Genomic DNA, 7,130 nt, shown 5'->3' with positions numbered 1-7,130 from the left:
CTCAGAACTACTGTGCATAGGGTCGCCATGAGTCATAGATGACTCGATGGCACATAATAACAGACATATATAATGCACACAGTGCACAGAGCAAGCACAAGAAGCATGTGAGAGGAGCTTGCAAGGTTTGCAAAAGCCGTACAATACAATGTGTGTTATCTGCACAAGAATATAGTATGCTTTGTTATGTTGTGCAGATTCTGTATTCTCTGAGGTGGGAGAGGTGATATCACCCCAATCAAACCTGCCTCGCTGTCACCAGGTGCCAGGTAAGCAGGTGACTATCCCAGTCACCTCCAGGTGGGAGTGGGGGAGGGGTTCTGAGGCACACCTTCCTCCTCTATCAGTAATTAAATAGGCTCTTCAAATACTGTTGGATCAAGGGCTTACAGGGACCCTTGTACTACCTTCACGACTTCTATAAAGCTAAAATTACTCCAAAATTTAAAAAAAAGTCTTTAGAAAACAACTCCTTTCCACGAAGATGGCGCCAAAAGTGAAGAAGGAAGCCCCCGCCCCTCCCAAAACTGAAGCCAAAGCAAAGGCATTAAAGGCCAAGAAGGCGTCCTGAAGGGCATCCACAGCCACAAAAAAAAAAAAGATCCGCACGTCAACCACGTTCCGGCGGCTGAAGACGCTGAGACTCCGAAGGCAGCCCAAATACCCCCGGAAGAGCGCCCCCAGGAGAAACAAGCTTGACCACTATGCCATCATCAAATTTCCCCTGACCACTGAGTCAGCTATGAAGAAGATAGATGATAACAACACACTTGTGTTCATTGTGGATGTCAAAGCCAACAAGCACCAAATCAAACAAGCTGTAAAGAAGCTCTATGACGTTGATGTGGCCAAGGTCAACACCTTGGCCAGGCCTGATGAAGAGAAAAAGGCCTATGTTCTATTTACTCCTGACTATGATGCTTTGGATGTTGCCAACAAAATTGGAATCATCTGAACTGAGTCCAGCTGGCTAATTCTAAATACAAATCAATCAATTTCTCTCTCTCCCCCCCCCTCACACACACACCCCAAAACCCAAACCCAATAAATAACAACTACAGCGAGGGTTTGAATATCTACTCCAACACTGATGTGTGATCTCAGGCAATGCCCTTCTATTAGTTCATCTCTAAAATGAGACATAGTTTACCGAGGTTTCATGTGAAAGCAGGCTGGGCTAGGACAGGGAGACCAGTACAACGCTGCTACAAAGCTACACACACAGAAAGGGGTTGGAGGATTTGAAAACCAGGAGAATCAGATGGCTAAGCGTCAAAAATCAGTGTTTAGCTAATTAAAAAAAGGAAAAGGAAGATAAGTGATCAAGGCAGAATGTGCCCAACTAGAGAGAAGTGTATGAGAAAGAGAAGCTGATGTTGGGGGAGATGCCAGCATTTGGAGATCCTGGCAACCCCTCAATCCACGGGACTCATGGTCAAGAGAAAGTAAAGTTCCGAGGAAACTATAGTATCAATGTTGAGTTCAACTGAGTCTCCATCTATACACACAGGTTCAGTCTTCCCTCCAGACCTTCACTCTGCAGAGTCGGGGTCCAAGTACCATAAAAAACTTAGTCCTTCAAGGGCCCTGATTTCCGGTTCTGCTTCCTCTATCTACTCTGCTCTTCCCAGACATGATGGGCTGTTGTTATATGGTGCCAGTGAGGGGAGTAGGGCTCATAGCAACTTTATGAACAGCAGATCTAAGCCTGTCCTATCCTGTTCTATCTTCATCATCCCTGACACACTGAAGACCACTGCTGCAGCCCACCACTGTGTCAATCCATCTGGCCAAGGGTCTTGGAAGGTGATGGGGAGAGGGAGGCTTAAGACGCACAGACTACAGGTGGAGACGGACTGATGACGCCCCCGGAAGTGAGTTACTCTTTTTATTGTGACTTGAGTGGAAGTTTGCAAAACCAACTCATTTTCCATTCAACCCTCAGCCACATTTTGCTTTAAAATTTGAATCACAATACTCGCCATGTCACCACTCTTCCCACTCCATCCCTGTGATTCTCATTTCCACACATCCCGCTTTCCTACCCTCTCGGGCCTTCTGAGCTTTGCTGTTGTGAGGTGCTGTGTAGAGCCAACCGTGAACACCAGGTGGAAACCTTGCCCTTTTCTACAGCGTCCTCGGGCTCCTCGCCACGCGGAGCCCACTGTTAAAGCCGCTGGGACTCTCTCCTGTGGAAGGTCTTCTCTGTGGCTGACCCTCTACCATTCCAGCGTCTATGCTCTGTTGTTAGGAGTCGAGTACGACTCACAGCGACCCCATGAACAGGTGACCTGAACCCTGTCCTATCCTGTGTCATCCTCAACATCGCTGGCACACTCGAGTCCACCGCTGAAGTCACTGTGTCAACCCATCTCACTGGGGTGGGAGGTCTTCCTCTCCTCTGCTGATCCTCCATCTTTCCAAGCATGACGTCTGTTTCCAAGGAGTAGCCAACCTAGCGACACGTCCTTTTGACGGGGGTCCTCTTTCTAGAAGAACTGGGTAGGAGAATATGCAGGGAGGATAAACATGATTTGTTCCCAAGAAAACTTCTCAAACCCAAACCTCTTTACAAGGTCCCCAAACTAGCGCGCTCTAGGAAAGGACTCAGAAAGTCACCAGCGTGCAGGTCCCAGCGGATGTTCATGGTGGCAGTGTCCCCCCCTCACGTGTCTGGCTCAGAGGACATCAGGATTCCGAGACAGGCAGGGAACAAGCTGCGAAGATCATCTGCTATTAAGCCCCCCGCGCCATGGTGGCATTTGGCAGACAGCACCCTTTGGAGACAGCAGCGGCTGCTTTCGCAGCTCACCGTTAAAGGAAGGCGTGAAGCCGAGTGACATTTCCGTGCTCGCTCACAGCCATTTCAGGAGGCGGTGGGGAGGGGGTGGGGGATGCTGGCACGTGCCGCCCCCCACCTTCTGGCTGGGTGGGGAGCTTCTTTGTGCGGGGAGGGGGGTCCTACCAGCCTCAGAGCCATGAGGGGTCCCCGGCTCCCTCCCACCCTCTGGGTCCTGAGAGGCCAGTGATCCCCCTCCCCCACCCGCACCCCCACCCGCTGCTCGGCTCCTGGTAAGCTTAAATACCAGCCTGTTCCAGCTCCTACATGTGGGAATGAAGGAAGGAGACGAGGCCCAGCGGGTAAGGAAGAAAAGGATGAGTCATCCCTGGAGCGCTGCCTCAGCAGGAGGCCACGTGGGGCTTATTTTGGTCGTCACTGCGCTGGGTGAGAGGCAGGTGGGCGTAGGAGGCCGGGAAGTGGGTGCAAGCATGAGCACCCCTAGAGGTTGGGGGAGAGGCCTGGGGTTCTCACCTCTCTGGGCCTCCATTTTCTCACCTGTGGAATGGAGACACATGCCTTTATAGGTTTCCTCTTAACGAATGGCTCTGTGCAACAATGAATGAATGGAAATCCAAAATCTCTGTAAATGTTCACTAAATTAAAATAAAAAAGCATGGCTCTGTGGGAGGGGCGTGGTACCTGGGGTAAAGCTGGCACTGAACTGTTCTAATCCACGTTCATTCTCTTCCTCCTCCCTGGAGGCTGTGCTGAGCCCAGCGTGCCAGCATCCCTGTGCCCACTGCCTAGACCAAGAGGCCACCACCACCAGTTGCCATCAAGTAGATTCCAACTCAGTGACCCATGCATTGCCAGAGAAGAACTGTGTTACAGGGTATTCAGTGGCTAGGATCTCCTGAAAGTAGATGGCCAGGCCTTTCTTCCGAGGTGCCTCCAAATAAACCCAAACCACCATCCTCTCCATTAGCCGGCAAGAGCGTCGCGTGGCAGCCGTGCTGAATTCTCAACCACTGGCTTTGAATCCCAAACTCCTGGGTGGGTGTGGCCCAAATTACCTACCCCTCCTGCCTATGACTCACTTAATAACAACAATAAGAACAACATAGAGAAAGATTAGTTGGCCTAGTGGACAGAAAATGATACTCCCAAGCCAAAGGTGGGTGACTCTAATCTGTGGCCCTTAGGCCTGTTTTTAATTGTTTTGATCAAACATTCTCCTAGGTCATATAGCCCTGGTGTGTCCACTTGCTGTATAGAGGTAACTCGTGGTCGCTGTGAAGCTAAATACTGTGCCACTGATGTGTCACATGTGATAATGGCTACCCATGGTGGACAGTGTTTGGTGGAGCTCTCCGATTAAAACAAGCTTGGAAGCAGGAGCGGCATCCACTTTCGTAATAGCTTGCCTCCGTAAACCCTATGAACCTGGAGAAAAGATGAAAAGTCACACAAGTGTCGAGGGCTTTCATTCACAGGGTCGCTATGAGTCGCCTTAAGAACAGCACTTAAGAACAACAACCACCTGCTACCCTGCCCACTCCTACCCTCTAATGAGTCCTCAAAGTTCCCCACACGGGCTGTTTCCTGTTCCACGATCACAAAGGGCTTTCTGCCACCTCCAGATTGTCAGTCTCACTGTCCTCCCTCTCCTTGTTTAGGGCAGAGAATAGACGAATAAAGGAAGGTTGTAGTTTGAATTCACCAGCTGCTCCATTAGAGAAGGACAGACAATCTCCTCCTGTGCCAGTCAGATCCAACTCGACTTGATGGTACACCACAGGGAGGGGGAAAGAAGGGAGAGGGACAGGGAGAGGGAGAGGGAGAGGGAGAGGGAGGGGATTAGAAGACAGGAAGAAGAGGGAGTGAAAAGAGGAGATGGGAGGGAGAGGGAGAGATGAGATGGGGAGAGGAAGTCAGGATCTGACTTTGTTCTCAAATCTACTTTCTTCCCATTTCTAGACTGGTACAGAGATGATACCCTCTTTCCCCAGCATGGAGACAGTGTGCCTGAGAAGGAACCAATCCAGGACAGCAAAGCCCAGAGCTGGGCAGAGATTTCTGACAGCATCACTTGAGCGCCTGGATCTAGCCTTACCTGAAGGAGATGCTAATCCTGAAGTGTCAGTGAGCCAAGCAAGCTAACAAATTCCTTTGACTGTGCTTAAGTCAGTTTAACTTGAATTTGCCACTTGCCACCAAAACTGTTCAGACTCAAGTGTTAGTCAGTAGCTGGCTGGTCGAGACAAGGGAGGCAGCCGCCAGGGGAGTGGAGCAGATGGAGTGGGCAGTGCCAGTCAGAGAAGACAGCTTTCCCCAACTTCCCTACTGCACCAGGACGGAGCCTGTGCGCCCCACAGCATGCTGTCTCGCGGCAGATTGGAAGGCAGCATTCTCCCCTGCAAAGAGAAGTTGGACAGAACTCCAGGCCTGGCCTAGGGGCAGCTTGCCAATCCAGGACAGCCAGGGCAGACAGAGGGGCAGGGCTTCGACTCTGCCCTCGGGGTGCGTGCCCAGCCTGCTTTGAGGACCCTGTTCCCTGATCCCAAGAACCAGTCCCCAAATAAGCCTGAGGTACAAGTCATATCTTTGCAACAAAAAGGAGGCTTCCTCAGTCTTCCGTAAGGTACAAAGCATCTCCAACATGCAGATGCCTCCCACTTGTCATCTGTCCCCAACCTGTCCCCAGCTGTCCTTGCTGGGGGCATGTCCAACCCAAATGGAACACACGAGGCCAGCGGGACCTGTTCCAGCTCTTTCCTATAGCAAAGCGCTCACCTGAACCTCCAGGAGGAGATGCCTCCAGAAAGGTGCTCTGTGGGGGTGTGCAGCCCAGCTCCCCAGAGCACCTCAGAAGGCCTCCTCTTAGTGACAGGTGTCAACCGCTCTGCAAGAGTGGCAGTTTTTGCTCCCCTGGGGTTTCAGGCTCCAGGAGGCAGGCAGTGCCTGCTCTGTGTGTGCTAAGCCCGGGATCTGGGCTCCTTTTGGTGTGATTCTCGGCTCCCTCCTGGCTGTGGCTTCACCGCGGCTAGAGAGGTGCTGCCTGGAGGATCTGAACCTCCAGCTGGCGCCGGGGGCGAGGGGGTTCTCAGGAGATGGGCTCTGTGTGAATCTCGGGCCCGAGGATCAGCTCACTTCCCAGATGTTCTACGCTGTTGCTGTTGCGAGGTTTCATCAGGCCAGTTCCAACTCATGTCGTTGTTGTATTCTCAAGTCAACTACCTACAGCAACCCTATAAACAACTGCTCTGAACCTTGTTCTATCCTGAACCAACTTCAACACCTCCGACACACCTGCCCCCATTGCCACAGTCCCTGAGTCAACCCATCTCATCCAGGGTCTTCCTCTCCTGTGCTGGCCCTCAACCCTTCCAAGAATGAGGTCTTTCTCCAAGGACAGGTCTCTCCTAATAACATACCCAAAGTATGTGAGATGGAGTTTCAAAATCCTTGCCTCCAAGGAGCAACCTGGTTTCCCCCTCTCCAGGACAGACGTGTTCGTTCTCTTGACAGTCCATGGATGCTCAGAGTTCTTCTTCAGCACAACACACATCAGCCCTGTAGACAACCAGACACCGCCCAGCCGTGCACCGGCCTCACAACTGTTGCCAGGCCCGGGCCTGTGGCTGCAGCTGCTGTACTGATCCATCTCTTTGGCTATCTTCCTCTCTTTCATTGACCGCTCTGCTTCGACAAGTACGGTGTCCTTTTCTAGATACTCGTCTCTCCCAATATGACACCCAAAGCATGTGAGATGACGTCTCATCATCATCCCTGTTCTAAAGGACAACGGTTTCATCTTCCTGTTTGTTTGGGGTTTTTTTTGGCAGTCCATGAGATATTAAACACTCTTCAACACAATTCAAAGGCATCACACTTTTCGACACAATTCAAAGCATCAATTCTTCTTCCACCTTCCTCATTCATCGTCCAACTTTCACATGTGTATGAAACAAATGGAGATACTATGGTTTGAGATCGGCACACCTTACTCTTTAAACTGACATCCTTGCCCTTGAGCACTTTGAAGAGGTCCTTGACTGCAGATGTGCCCAGCCTCTTAGTATTTTGCCACTACCGTACTGTGGTTTAACAGTCTAAAGTAATGGATTAAGGTCCACTCTCATCAGGGATGTGGGTTTAAATCGCACTGTTGCTAGTGAAGAAACTACACTGGTGATTCTTAAGTCTCCACCTTCTACTGCACGCCTGTCCCTTTTGTCTCAGCTCTTCCAGACATAGACATCCACAGTGAGACACCTCCTCCACGTCTCAACTCAACCCCTCCAGCCCAAATCCCAGCACATACACCAGCCCCTCCTCCTCCTCCTGG

Source organism: Elephantulus edwardii, unplaced genomic scaffold (genome assembly GCF_000299155.1).
Source record: "Elephantulus edwardii isolate Elephantulus edwardi_28Jun2011 unplaced genomic scaffold, EleEdw1.0 scaffold00015, whole genome shotgun sequence".
Lineage (NCBI taxonomy): Eukaryota > Metazoa > Chordata > Mammalia > Macroscelidea > Macroscelididae > Elephantulus > Elephantulus edwardii.
The sequence above is the reverse complement of the archived record's forward strand: the minus strand, read 5'-3'. Positions refer to the sequence as shown.